We start from the raw sequence: 14,446 nt of genomic DNA, 5'->3' as shown, positions 1-14,446 counted from the left end.
AAGATAAAATCATCCACATATTCCTCTGGTAAACACAATTGTTCTTGTTTGGGCTGGTTCCTGTGGAACAGAACGTCTTTGTGCATAGTGAGAAACCTTTTTAACTTTTCATCACCATTATGCATAAGTTTTACTCTTACCTTAATCCAGCATGTGTCTTCCTGCTGTAATTGCTCCATGTGTCTACACACGTGGATATAATATGTTCAGAGTGTTTTGTTTCCATCAACATAGCTCTTATTTCACCTTCCTTCTCTAAAAGAACATTGAATTCCTCTAAACCTTGTGGTCATTGAGAAAGATAATCAGCTACTATGTTCTGGTTTCCTTTATGTACACTATTTCAAAATTTAATCCTTGAAAATACATACACCACCTGGCTATCCGTCAGAGTAGTAATTTACAAGTTAACAAAAGTTATAGGGACTGATGGTCACAGTGTATTTTTGTATGATACCACAAGGACCAAATTACAGCCAAACCCTCCAACTCTGTGACTGAATACGAACATTCATCTTCAGATAAGCTGCGGCTGGCAAAGCTAATTACTTTAGGGATGAGATTTCCCTCTTCTTCTACCATTTGAAAAAGGCATGCACCCAGACCTTGAGAAGATGCTTCAGTGCACAAACAAAAATCCTTCTTCATACCTGTCTGCTGCTCGTGGTCCAATGGCTAGAATTGCTGCCTCTGGATCACTGTGTCCCGGGTTAGATTCCCGTTCGGGTTGGGGATTTTCTCTGCTCGGGGACTGGGCTTTTGTACTGTCCTCATCATTTCATCATCATCATCATTTGTGACAGTGGCTATATTGGACTGTGTAAAAAATTGGACTGTGTAAAAATTGGGACTTTGTACGGGCGCTGATGACCCTGCAGTTGAGCACCCCACAAACCCTACAAACCAAACATTATCATCATACTTCTTGTCTGGTTGTGTTAAAATATTAGCATTTAATTAAGACTTGCTTGATGTTCTTGAAACTGGTTTGACATTGCTTGTCCCATAATCGAGGTCTGTGTTTTTGGCGAAGATTGGCTAAAGCATCACTGTTCAAACGTTGGTTAGGGGTGAATTTCCTCAAAAATGAGACTAGGCCTAAGTATGACTTTCATTGTCTCTTGTTTTGAGGAACAGAACAGTTCCTACTGACAATAAGTTTTTTAGAATCTTGCAGTATGCCTTACAAAGAGATTATGTGTCCTAATAATTTTGCCTTTTCTTATCCAAAATTAGATTTCTTGAGATTTACTATTACTCTATATTCATAAAAGTGGCTCACAACTGGTTCAATTAATCTTAAGTGTTCTACCCACGTGGCTGTAGTGACTAAAAGGGCACCCACATATACTGTTACCATACTCAAAAGTTTTGGCCCTAGCACTCTGTCCAGTGCAGAGATAAATACACCTGCATTTATGTTCAGTCCAAATGGTAATACTTAAAATCCAAAGCTCCTGCCCCCAAATCTGAAGGTGGTATACTTCCAACTTTCTTCTTGTAGTTTTATTTCCCAATATGAGGACCGGAGTTGTTCCTCTAAATTGTCTGGATGTGTTTGGACTGGTAAAATAATCTTATTAATGTTACATGCACTGAGGACCAAGTGTACCTTGCCATCTGGCTTACTCACGGCCAAAATATGGCTACAAAAAAAGGAAAATGATGGCTGTATTACGCCCCATTCAAGCATCCTGTTAATCTCTTTTCTTATTGCTTCCCTCATTGTCCATGGTTTTGGGTATGAGGTAGAACAAAAGGTTTCATTGTGTTGATGGTTACTTCTTCGGCTGTTGACTGTTTGTTATTGTCTGTATTGACAAATATAATATGGGATTTACCAACTGAACTTCAAAGTCATGAGTAACTTCAGTTTTACATCTATTAGAACTTCCCTGATTTGGTCTATTACAAATAATTGGTTATTTACAGTGGAATGACATTGACCTTTTCCTATATCAATTGGTACTTGGTATGTCCTAAATTTATCCATACTGATTAAACTATCAGCTATAAATTGCCTCCAGGGGCTCAGCATTCATTTGCTGGGTACGGGCGTGATGACCCTGGGGTTCCTGAGCTGGGGACTGGTAAGTGCTGCTGCTAGTCCCCTGTCACTGTAAGTTCTGGGCATGCTTCAGTAACCACCGTGCAGTGTGGCAGTGGAACGTTGTGTGTCTCAGGGAATAGGGATCTTGGCTTGACTTCCCAGTTCGTGAGGATGGAATAAACCCGTATAAAAAAAACCTCAATCTCAAGTTATGCTGCGCGCCGATGAGATGCATGGCTGTTGAGGTGGAACAGCTGTTAGCGGGTAGCCTCTGGGCAACCTGCCACACCTCAGTTGTATAAGGCTTACCTAGGCATGCGGGACTCTGTCTAGGTGGCCTTCTAGTTCCCTAGCTGCTTGTGGGACCAAGAAGGATCCTTCAAAATCTTCTTTGCCTCCTACCAGTGGAAAGGGTGGACCGCTGGTAGGTACCAACACCCAGTCCAACAAGAGGACACGTGTAGCCAATCCTCCTGACTCAGGAGTGAAATATGAAAGTATCATGACTAGTAACAGAACACATTCTGGTGGTCAGAATGTGTTTTTAATCATTAAAAGGAAAGAGGGCAGCTTTGAGAAAGTTTCCTCTTTCTGTATTCACAAAGGCCTCGAGGGCATTGTTGGCAGTTTGAAATCTGTTAAGCAATTGCATAATGGGACTAGTTCCCAACAAGCCAAGAATCTACATAATCTGCAAGCCCTTGGGGAATATGCCATCAAAACTGAGCTGCACACCACCTTGAATTACACCAAATGTGTTATGATGTGCAGGGATCTGGTGCACATTCCCAAAAAGAACTGAAAGGTGAGTGGGCTCCAGCAGGAATAGTTGACGTGTAAAATATCATGAAGAGGGTGGATGGGGTTCTTGTTAAGTCTGAGTCCTATATCCTAAAGTTTAATAACACAAAACTTCCTGAGTGTATTAAGGCAGGTTTCCTTCGCTTAAGTATGCGTCTTTATGTACCCAACCCAATTTGGTGTTTTAAATGTCAGCGCATTGGGCGTACTTCTCTTGGGTGTCATGGAGAAGCTACTTGTGGCAGGTGTGGTCAGGCCACTCATGAAGGTGTTCATTGTTTATCTTCATTGAAGTGAGTGAATTGCTCTGGACCTCATCCCATCTGGAGTTGGGACTGTAGTGTGTATCTCGAAGAATGGAAGACTATGAAGCGCATCCCCTATACTGAATCAAAAAAACTATATAAAGCCATGCTGCCCCTGTTTTCCTTACGTCTTATTTTCTTATACAGTATTTTTCATCTTACACACACACACACACACACACACAAACACACACACACACACACACACACACACACACACACACATGCTATTAATTTTTCTACCATCAAAAAATTGCACCTTACAGAAAACTGTCCTACATGTATCGGAATTAAGGCTTGTAATTTGACTCTTTTCAATTTCTGACCAGTGGCAGTTTATATCTTGCAATTTTGCACTGACATTGTGGGTATAAGCCCACATTTCTTCAGTTCTTGAAAGAGTCCCTGTGATATCAAATTAGTCATGGCACCTGTGTCAAGCACAATGGGTACATCAAGGTCAAATATTCTGGCTTTAATAGTAGCTTGTACTTTGACTTCTGTGATGTCTTTCTGTGTAACCTCATTACCTTGATACAGATCATCTTTCACATCACTTCCATGATTGTATCTGATAAAGCAAGTGTTGATCAAGCTCATGCCCCACTATCCACCAAAGCCACGAAATGGGGGCCTCCAATGACCGATTCAAGTTTTCCAGTGTTGTGGTGGCATTGTTCTCTCAGCTAGGTGTAACTTCTACTATATCCACTGTCAGTGTTTAATTATGCCAATTAGTATCCTGTGAGGATCTCAACTGAAAGTCTCTTTGCCTTTGCACATTATTCGGCACATGCGCATTATTTTGCTGGCTGAACCCCACTGACTGTGAGTTATTTGGGTGTCTGGTATTGTTTTGTGTTTGCCAAGTGATCAGTTGATTATTGTCAGTAGCTTGTGTTTGTACATATTGCAGAGACTGGCCATACACTACTTGCCTGTTGTAGTTGTTTTTGTTAAATTTTTTCTCATTTCTTTTATATCCACCTTTGAACCGTGGCTTTCTCAATTGCTGTTGTGATTACCATTACCGTTACCATTACATGGTCTGTGTCAGGTAAGGGTGCCATCCATGTTTTACTATGAATCTGTTGTTCACTTGTTGGTCCGTAAATCTCTGTGGCACTATCTGCGTATTAACAAGCTTGGGTTGTACTGGTCTCTCTTCATATATGAAATCTACTGAGTGCAGTAAAAAGAAAGTATTCTGTGTCGTGTTCCAGAATGGTAGTGAGTTTTTCCTTATTGTGGGCAGAAAGATGGCACTTTAAAATTTTCAGCAGTCTACTTGAGATACAGTTCATCCAGTATCTGGTTGCATTAGAATATTTTTCAAAATAGCCCCTTAAGCATCCATGTTTGCTATTGAGCAGAGCTGAGTTGAATACTACATGTCTGAGCCTCTCTTGTATGGCCTCAGACCAATATTTATCCAGAAAGGCTCTCTCAAACTGTTCATACTAGTGGCAACGTTCCACCCTGTCCGTAGCCCAAAGCAGAATGTCACCCTGTGTGTATTCAACAACAAATATAACTTTCTGGGCTTCAGTCCAGGTATGAGGTAAAACATTTTGAAACGCCTTGATAAAGACCATGGTGTTTGTTTTTTTCCCTTCAGAGGTAAATATCGGAAATTGTCAATGCCCAAATAATATAATGGAAACTGGTTAATAATTGCTGCTTGAATAATTAAAGAAAATTAATTGGAAAGAATAACTGAAATAAATTGGAATTTACAAGTATCCTGGGTAAACTTTAACTGGAACTAATATCAACAGACCTTCTATGTCAATACATTTAAGTTCAATATTCATTATTTAAGGTTATGTACTTCTTCTCTTCTCAATAGCCTCTCTGTTGCTCACGCAAATTCCTCTTGTCTGCTTCGATCCTCTTGATGCAAGATTCTCGGCATGGGTGAAATGATGAACAGATGGGGTTATTGATATAAATATATGTAAATAAACTTGGTCTTCCTAATAACTTTTATAACACTTTTTAATGTATGGTTGAAATAAACATTTTTTCAATAATCCTGGCATGGTGGAGCTCATCATACATCCCCTGCTATCACTTATAGAGACAAAAAGGTGAAGATACAGAAATTAATCAATTGAAGAATGTATCCCCCTTTTTTTACCATTGGTTATATGTGGTTTACATGTATAAAAAGAAAAGAATGAAGAAAAAAAAGAATAATAATGATCCATTACAAATTCTGCTGAGAAGATAACACAGTGCCACTCCTGAGACCAATGTTGTTGTTGGAAGCACAACTTCAGTGTTCCTCTCTCTGCTGGCGCACTAAGGAAAGCTGCAGCAATTGTCACCCTGCTGACAGCCCATGGTGCTCTTAAGCACTGACTATGTAGATTATTATATTGCAGCAAACAAGCTTGTTTGGTGGCTTGATGTAGGTTGTGACTTGCCTGTAAAGTCCTACAAGGCCAAACAAACAATTTGTTTGTCCCCTTGTGTGCTGTTTATTTTTTGCCATTGAAATCCAACATGCACTTCACAGAGATTTGCATAAGTGTAGATGTTAAGTATAAGTCTCCTGAATGTATTAATTACATATTTGTATGAGAGTCATGGGATCCTGGCCAATGTGGGCAGTAATATGGCAGAATGATAAACCACAGACTCGATAAGTCACAAATATGCAGCTGTCAAATTGTGACACATGCTGGCAGATGATTCTCTTCTTACACAAGACATAACATAACAATGGAAATAATCAATTATTGATTATACAATGTAAATAGACAGATAAAAATCTACTCACCAGGTGGCAGCAGGGGAACCACACACACAAAAGGATTTAATTTTTACAAGTTTTTGGAGCCAGTGGCTCCTTCTTCCAGCAGAAGAGTTGAAGGAGAAGGAATAGGGGTGAAGAAAAAGGACTAGAGAGGTTTGGGGAAAATAATGTGGTTCAGAAAGGTCCCCAGAACCCCAGGTCAAGGGAGACTTACTGTACAGGATGAGAAGAAAAGAGTCTTTCCTTCTCATCTCATCTGGGATAAATTTTTTATTTATCAATTTACACGGCATAATATGTATCTTCTTACAAACAAGCAACATTCAGATTCAGTTCCTGAATGAAAAATGTGCTGCATAATCTTTCCTTATATGCAGGTGATATAGGTGACATGATGTAGGTGATATAGATTATGTGCCCCCTAATTGTGTTGTGCAGTTGTGCTAAAATGCTGATCTTAGCATACCCAGTATGTAATACACTTCATGCCACTTTGTCATTTGTTGTCAGCTGCCTTCATAGAGATGACACTTAGATGTCCAGCACTGCTTACAATTCAGTGCACTGATAGTTTTTGAAGAAAGTTATTACCTATATCTGTAAGAGCAGAAAACAAGTTTATAACATATTACTATTTGTCACGTAACTTTAGAATGATGTTGCTACTTATCAGGTAGTTAACAAGAATTTTTGCTCCAGGAGCCAGGACAATCACATGATTTGTGCAAGATGTGGCAAAGCATGTATGCTTTTGATTTGCTTTCTAATGGTGGGGATTCTTAATTTCTTGCTTTATGTTAGACAGGAGCTCATTGAAAACCTGAATATTAGACTACATGCTCCATTCCAGCACCTAGACAGGGAGGCCAGGTCTAAATGAAAATTATTTTTGTGTTTTGTATTGTCATTGTGCAAATCATAATTCAGTTGATATTTATTTAAGAGAAACTAAAACCACTAAGAATTAACTATTGTGGAGTGTAAGTGTAAGAATTCCAACATCCTTACAGAGACCTCTGTAAGATATGCAGTTATCTAGTTTACATAATATACTTTGTGGTTGCTTCTGCTGAATAGCTCTTTATCTTGAATAAAATGAACTCCATTATGCTTACAATATACACTTACACTATGCTATTCAAATTGTGCACCAACATGCCAATTTTCCCTTCCCTCTCATTTGTACTAAATATCTCTGTATAACCAATATGTCCCACAAACTTGACTCTAACAATTCTACAATTTCCTCACGATTTAACAATCCTCTCTCTGCACAACAGGAGGAGCCTCTCCTGTCCAGACAAAAAAATTCACCTTTACATGTAGCCTTCCTGTCAGTCTAATCCCTATCTCCATATGCTTTTTCACATCAGGCTGCCCTCCTCCTTACTGAGCCTACACTTCACCTTTCTCCCATTGCCCCTAGGTTGGCTTCCATGCTACACGCCCTGTCCCAAATCAAATGCCACTGACCACCCATTCCTCCACAGTGCACATCTTCGCGAACTAACCCACAAATTCCATTACCACTGCTCCTCAAAACACCACTTGTCATCCCTACTCAAATCTTTCCTTTCCTGATACAAGTGCTAAAACATAGTGCAGGGATTCAAAATGGTTCTTTTTACTATGGAAACTATCATAAAGTTTTGTCTTTTGCTTCTACAGTACTCAGCCATCCTTTTTAATAATTTTAAAATAAGCATGCATATATATTTTATTATTAATATTTTTAAATTAAAATTATTCTGGTATATTTTTATAAATGTTCTTGGTGAAAAGTGGTAATGTACCACTGCAGATTGACCCTAACCTGTCATGCAAGGGCCTGAAAGAACAGCAGAAAAATAGCATAGGAATGGCAGTTTATTTATAATGATAACTGCTAACTGTGGTATATTGCAGGTATGAATATGTAATGAAGAAAAGCAGCTAGTTTGAAAAAAAATTCACTGCCCCGCCTCTTATACTACCCAATTGCTGTATTTATCTACTGCATAATATTAAGCAAACACATAACTTAATTGATTTCAGATAGCAATATACACTGGAAAAGTTAACTACATGTGTACTATAAACAGTAGTGTTTTATCCTAGAAGTGAAATATGCAGATAAATTATAGGAAGAGTGGCTCATAAGATACTCTTTTAATTTATTTTTTGATTTCTACTTCTTGTCTAGGGTTTCTGTACAAGTGATTATTTTTCTGGCAGCCAACATTTTAACCCATGGATTCCGCTTGTGACCATATCATATTGTCAGCTTATTCCCAAGAATTTTCAGAGTGTGGCCAACAAATAAAATGGAAATAAAGGATCTGCTAAGTTCAAATGAACTGCGCAGATAGCCCCCTGTTTTGAGAAATTCTGGAGCATTTTGTTAGTGATCTTGAGTTATTAAATTTTCTTTCTTGCTCAGAGCTGTTGTCTGCTCGTGAAAATATTCCCATGATGTGTGCACTGGAACTGACCTATGTTGCAGGCCAGGTTACCTGTACCACTTAGGGACTACTAGTGAGGTGCAGTTTACACTTATTGCTTACAGCAACAAATGGAACTGTGGGAAGATGGTCACATGCAATTCTGAGGGATGTGGGCACAGCATTGGTTCAAGAAGGAACGCTCTCTCTGCTTTCAGCCTCTGACCTGACAAACACAACCTTCCTTTACACTCCTAATGATCCAGACTTCAGTCCACTGTAACTTAGCTTACCTCCCTTTGCACCCTATATACTGAAGTATACCATGTTTTTTACCTATTTCATTTTCCTGTTATTATTTAAAGCTGTCCTGGTTGAATGCCCACTTCCTCATCCTTCCCTGTACCTACACAAAACTGAAATAAGTTTAGCATGAGTGTCCACCTTATGATCCTTGAACTAACATATTTTCAAGCTGGAGGCCACCATATGCATGTAGTCATTGGTCAGGTATGGAGTAGGCCTATGCTTGGCCTGCCTGTGTCTGGTTTTTGTTGGTTGACACTGTGGGGCATAGATCCTCTGCCTGTCTCACCATGCACGTTCCTCTGCTGATAGATGACCAGGCGGCTGCCACATGTTTATCACCAGTGTGCTTGTGTGGGACCCACCAGGTAGCAGCCCATGCATCAGCCACGCTGAGATGCAACCACAACCTCCCTGCCACACCGTGTCCCTGCCAGCAGTGCATCCTGCCTCCAGCCTCAATTTCAATGGTTCAAACTTCAACACTGACAGAGCCATTGTATCCCTGTCTCTTTGAGGGTCAGGGATCGTCAGATCGTCACTGTATGACACCACTAAGTACCACGAAGCTGTCGTCACAAGTACATGTTGCTAGCTACACATTTCAATCATCCTGTCACTGCTCTGCCAGTGGAAGACAACAAAAACACAACAGCTGAGATGAATCAGATAACTTTTTTCTTTTTCAGGTGTGACCCCCAGAGGACAATGTTTCTTTGCCTTACTTTATCATATTCTCGTTAATTGTTAAGTTTTCATCCCATTATTTGTAACAATGCCTCCTGCGCACTCACAATTAGAGTGTGGAACAGAAAGTGATAGTGAAGACCCCATTAGGGTTTTGCAAGAGCAGATGTATAAACTCACTCTTAAGAATAGTGACATAGAGAAGAAGTTCAAGCAGACACTGGAACAATTATCTATGCCAAAGAAAGATTCAAAATTCAGGCTACCCCTGAGGGGCCTAGGAAACTGACACTAGCACTGCCAACACACAGTCTAACATAGTGGGCAGCTTCCCTCTCATTACTTTTAACCCTTCATTATCAGCGAAACCTACAGAGAATATGCCTACTTTCTTACAGAAGTGTCTCTGATGTTCATTATTTTTGTTGAGCAGACGGCTTTCTGCTGAATGTGGTGCACCTGAAGCTTTTGAGTGACGCATGTACCTGAATGGAGATAGTACATGTATTACAAAATACAGAAAGCTTTGATGTGTCAGTGAATGAGTTAGCAGAGAGGTTCACACACAAAATGAGGTGAGGTATTACCAGGACCAATTACCCATGCTTATACACAGGATGGGAGAAGATTTCATAGCATTTGCAAACAGGACTCATATAATCTTGTGTTGATTACAGTACTACAAATGTAGTGTGGGACCTAATCAGGGAAATGGCTGGGAGAGGGGTGGGGAGGGGGGAGGGAGGCAAGTATAGTCACCCCTCTGCACCCTCATTAGGAACAATGAACTTTGTTAATTTTCATTGATTGAAAGAGATGACAAATGTTATTGTCCTTCAGAAAATTCATAAAAGGAGTGTAGAATCTTGATTGATACAGGCACTCAAGTGAGCATAATGTTTTTACCCCCTGGTGATGACTGGATGTTAAAGCCTCCTTCCTGCTGCATTAGTAGGTTAGGGGCAGAAATAATTAAGCTATGGGAACTTGCTATGTGAAACTAACAACTGCAGGGAAAAAATATGAGTTTGAGATGGAAGCATTAAGGAAAAGGAGGCAGGATTTTGATGTCATCCTGGGAATTGATCTCCTGTGCCATTTTCAGGTTGTTATTGACTATAGGTGTTAAACTCCCCAATTCAGTGAAGCAATTCACTGTTTTGGCAGTGACAGCACTACACAGTCTCGACCAACTCAAGAAAAAAGGCCTTAATTTCCAAGTTTCTACTGAACCACGTAGCTTGGTGTAGAAAGCAAGCATCCCTGCAATGGTTTGTGGAATTACTGTAATAATTCTCTCTGTGACAGCCAAAATTCAGGAGCTTGAGAGCATTATATTCCTGGCACAATGGCCATTGATTTATCTTAGTGGGGCAAGTTGAAAATTTGTGCTGGATGAGTATTCAAACCTGGGTCTGCTGCTTACCTTGCATCTTGTGCTGACCACTATGCCAGCCAGACACAGTGGTCACCACAACTACAAACTGTGCCTCCCATCAGACCCAAATTTCTAAACCTATACCAGACACTACTGATGCAGTGTCCCTGCTCATTAGCCTGATTACTCACTGCATCTCACTGATTCCTGTAAGACTTTGAACTTGGTGTGTATCTGCACTAAGGGATCATTGGTTGTCAGCAGCTTAATTAATTATATATGTGGTGCCTGTTCTTTCCAAAAGACCAGACACCACATATATAATGATCTTCCTGGTTGACTCACTCACCCAGAATGAAGTTCTAAATTATCACCAAGCTTTTGTGGAACAGGGCCTTTGCAAGACTGAGACCATAAATGGAAGAATGTGTGTCCCATTGTGTTCAAGTAGTTCTGAGATTAAGGGTTGAAATTTCATGTGTAGCTACCTATACTGCCAGTATAAGGTAATAGTTGCAACCTCCAGTTGGAGGAAAGAAATTCCAAGAGATTAAGTTTTCGTAGTTGGGGTTGAGACACTCCTGTCTAATGCCAAACAAATAATTGGAAAAATAAAGTTCAAAATGAATACACCGTTTTAGCTAACATGAATGTGCAGCTGATAACTAAGTGAGAAATAATGGCGCTCATTACCTTTTCTTTTTGTTCCTTGAAGAAAATCTTGCTTGTAAAGCATTCTACCTTGCTGCAAATAACAAAGCTCATGTCTGGTACTTATGATCAGGCTGAATAATGCAGTTTGGACACTGATTGTGCCTGTTTCTTCATCACTTGATTTATTTTCTTTATTTAACACAAATTAAATTTACATTGGAAAACAAATATTAACAAAATATTTTGCAGCCAAAACCAAATGGGAACTCAGCACAACAGGTCATACCATAACTCATGAACTTGCAGCTTACTAATCCATAACTGACTCAACTGTTGACAAATACAAAGATATGGATATTTTACATACAAAAATATGTACGTGCACATTTTATGTAATCAATGTGAATTGTGAATTGTGATTTATTAGTCTCATAACATACACTTACAAATCATGTGATTATGGTACACGAGACATGCCAAAAATTAGAAACCAGAATCTAATATTAATTTTTAAAACTATATTTAGTCTATGTAGTAGTATCTATATTTTCTTATTCTCCAGCATAGGTAAATATCTATCTTGATAATGGACAATTTGGTTTTTTTTTTCACAATATAATGCTAATTTGCGGTTGGATTCTGCTCAAATGATCAGCTCATCTTCCATGAACTCTTCTAATGAGTAATAACATTTGTATATAAGAATTTCATGTACTTCTGTTTTAGTATTGTATGGAACTACATGTTTAGAATGATTTCGCCTTTAAGTTTTGTTGTAGACTGAGCATATAATTTCAATCTATGGGCAGGAAGCATAAAATTATCTTTATTCCTTGTACTGTCATAAATCTTGAAAATAGATTTGACCTGTTGCCTCAGTCAGAATCGGATAAGCCTCATGTAGCTGAAGCTGTAGAAAGGGCACAACAAGCTTTCAAGGACTTGAAAAAGGTAGGGAAATTTGTAAAGAGAAAGAAAGTTCTGTTGTTTGGTAGTTCCCATGGTAGAGGTGTTGGCCAACTACTGCAGGAAAATCTAGGTCCAGAGTACCAGGTCACAAACTTTTTCAAGCCTAGTGCAGATCTGGGTCAGGTAACAGAGGATGTAGGTTCTTTATGTAAGGATTTCACAAAGGAGGATGCCGTGGTTATAGTGAGTAGTCCGGGAAATAGCATTGACAGAGACTCTGAATATTTCATAGAGAGTGACCTGGTGAAGAAAGCATCAGCAACGAAGCATACGAGTGTGGGATTTTTGTCTGTGTTGAGATGCCATGATCGGCCTCATTTGAACTTTTCTGTAGGGAGGGTGAACTTGGAGATGGAGTGGCTGCTTAGGATGGATATAGGGTTCCATATTGGTTTGATTCCTGTGGATGCTGTCGATAGGTGGGACTACACTAGAATGGCCTTCACCTCAATAGGAAAGGGAAGGGAAAACTGTCCGGGCTGATTGCAGAAAACTTAAGGGGGGACACTGTCACAAGTGGTAAAATACCAGTGGTCACAGGTGCCAGAGGGATGCCTTTTTTAGGATAGGGAAGGGGGAAAGAAATTGAGTTTTAAGAGAGATTGGCAGACACACTCCGTTTGAGAAAACAGATGAACAGGAGTCAGATTTTAGCATACAGCCTCCATTTAAACAATGTTTAACAGAAAGTAATCGGAAACAGCCAGTTCATCTTCGCCAAAGCAGTTATAATCCCATTAGTATTCAGTATCAATTATCTTTATTACACCAGAACATTCCAGGACTCAGAAATAAAGTTGATGAACTACTCATTTTTCTCGATGAAATGAATTCATCTAACCAAATTGACATAACCTGCCTCTCTGAGCATCAAGTGACCACTGGTATAGATATGTTAGACATTTCAGGATTTAAGCTAGCTTGCTACTTCTGCAGAGTAGATATGGATGGAGGAGGAGCTGCCACATTTATTAAAAACTGCCATAAATTGAAAAACATTGACATTAATAAATTCTGTTTAGAGCAGCATCTAGAAGCAAGTACAACAGAAGTAGAGTTCCATAACAGATCCTATATAATAGTAACTATTTACCGAGCACCTGCAGGAAATTATAATCTATTCATAAATCATCTAGAAGATCTTTTGCGTTATTTAACAGGAAGAAACATAGAAATTTTGATTGCTGCTGACTTTAATACAGATTTTCTAATGCAATCTTCCAGTAAACATATACTGCAGTTAGTAATGTTGTCTTTCAATCTAACTCACACTGTAAATTTTCCAACTAGGATCACTAAATCCTCAAGGACAGCCATTAATAACATTTTTACAGACAAATCAAAGGAACAAAATTATATCATAAAACCTGTTATAAATGGACTATCAGATCATAACATGCAGCTCCTTGTTTTAGATGTAAATTCTAAGCAGATTTTCAAGACTGCTAAATCTGAGTACAGGAGAGTAGTCAATCAACCAAAAATTGAGAGTTTTAGAAAACTGCTCAAAGATATGAACTGAAAAGATGTTTATAGTGCTCATGACATGAATGAAAAATATAACACATTCATGAACAATGTCAGTACCATGTTTGAAAACTGTTTTCCTCTAAAAGTTACTCAAATTAAACAGAAGTCTATAATAAAACCATGGATTACACAAGGAATAAAGATTTACTGTAAGACAAAAAGGAAAATGTATCTGTCGACCAAGAATAGCTCCAATGCTGATGATTTAGTTAAATACAAGGAATACTGTAAAATATTTAAAAAAAAGTAATTCAGACATCTAAAGAAATCACTATGAGAAGAAGGTAGCAATGTTGTGGAACAAAATAAAAACAATATGGGATATAGTGAAAGAGGAGACTGGTAGAACCAGAAAGGAACAGGAGCAAGTAACTGATGGGCATAGTGTGGCAAATCTATTTAACAAGTACTTTATATCTGTTACTGATAGAATGGGATTGTCAGGATCAGTAAATAATGCCCTTGAATATCTGAAACTAGCCTTTACAAATAGCCTCAGGTACTTGAATATGTCACTCACTTCACCAAAAGAAATAACTCATCATCATCATTTCCTCATCATCATTTAAGACTGATTATGTCTTT

The sequence above is a fragment of the Schistocerca serialis genome, chromosome 1, assembly GCF_023864345.2.
Source record: "Schistocerca serialis cubense isolate TAMUIC-IGC-003099 chromosome 1, iqSchSeri2.2, whole genome shotgun sequence".
NCBI classification, from domain to species: domain Eukaryota; kingdom Metazoa; phylum Arthropoda; class Insecta; order Orthoptera; family Acrididae; genus Schistocerca; species Schistocerca serialis.
The sequence above is the reverse complement of the archived record's forward strand: the minus strand, read 5'-3'. Positions refer to the sequence as shown.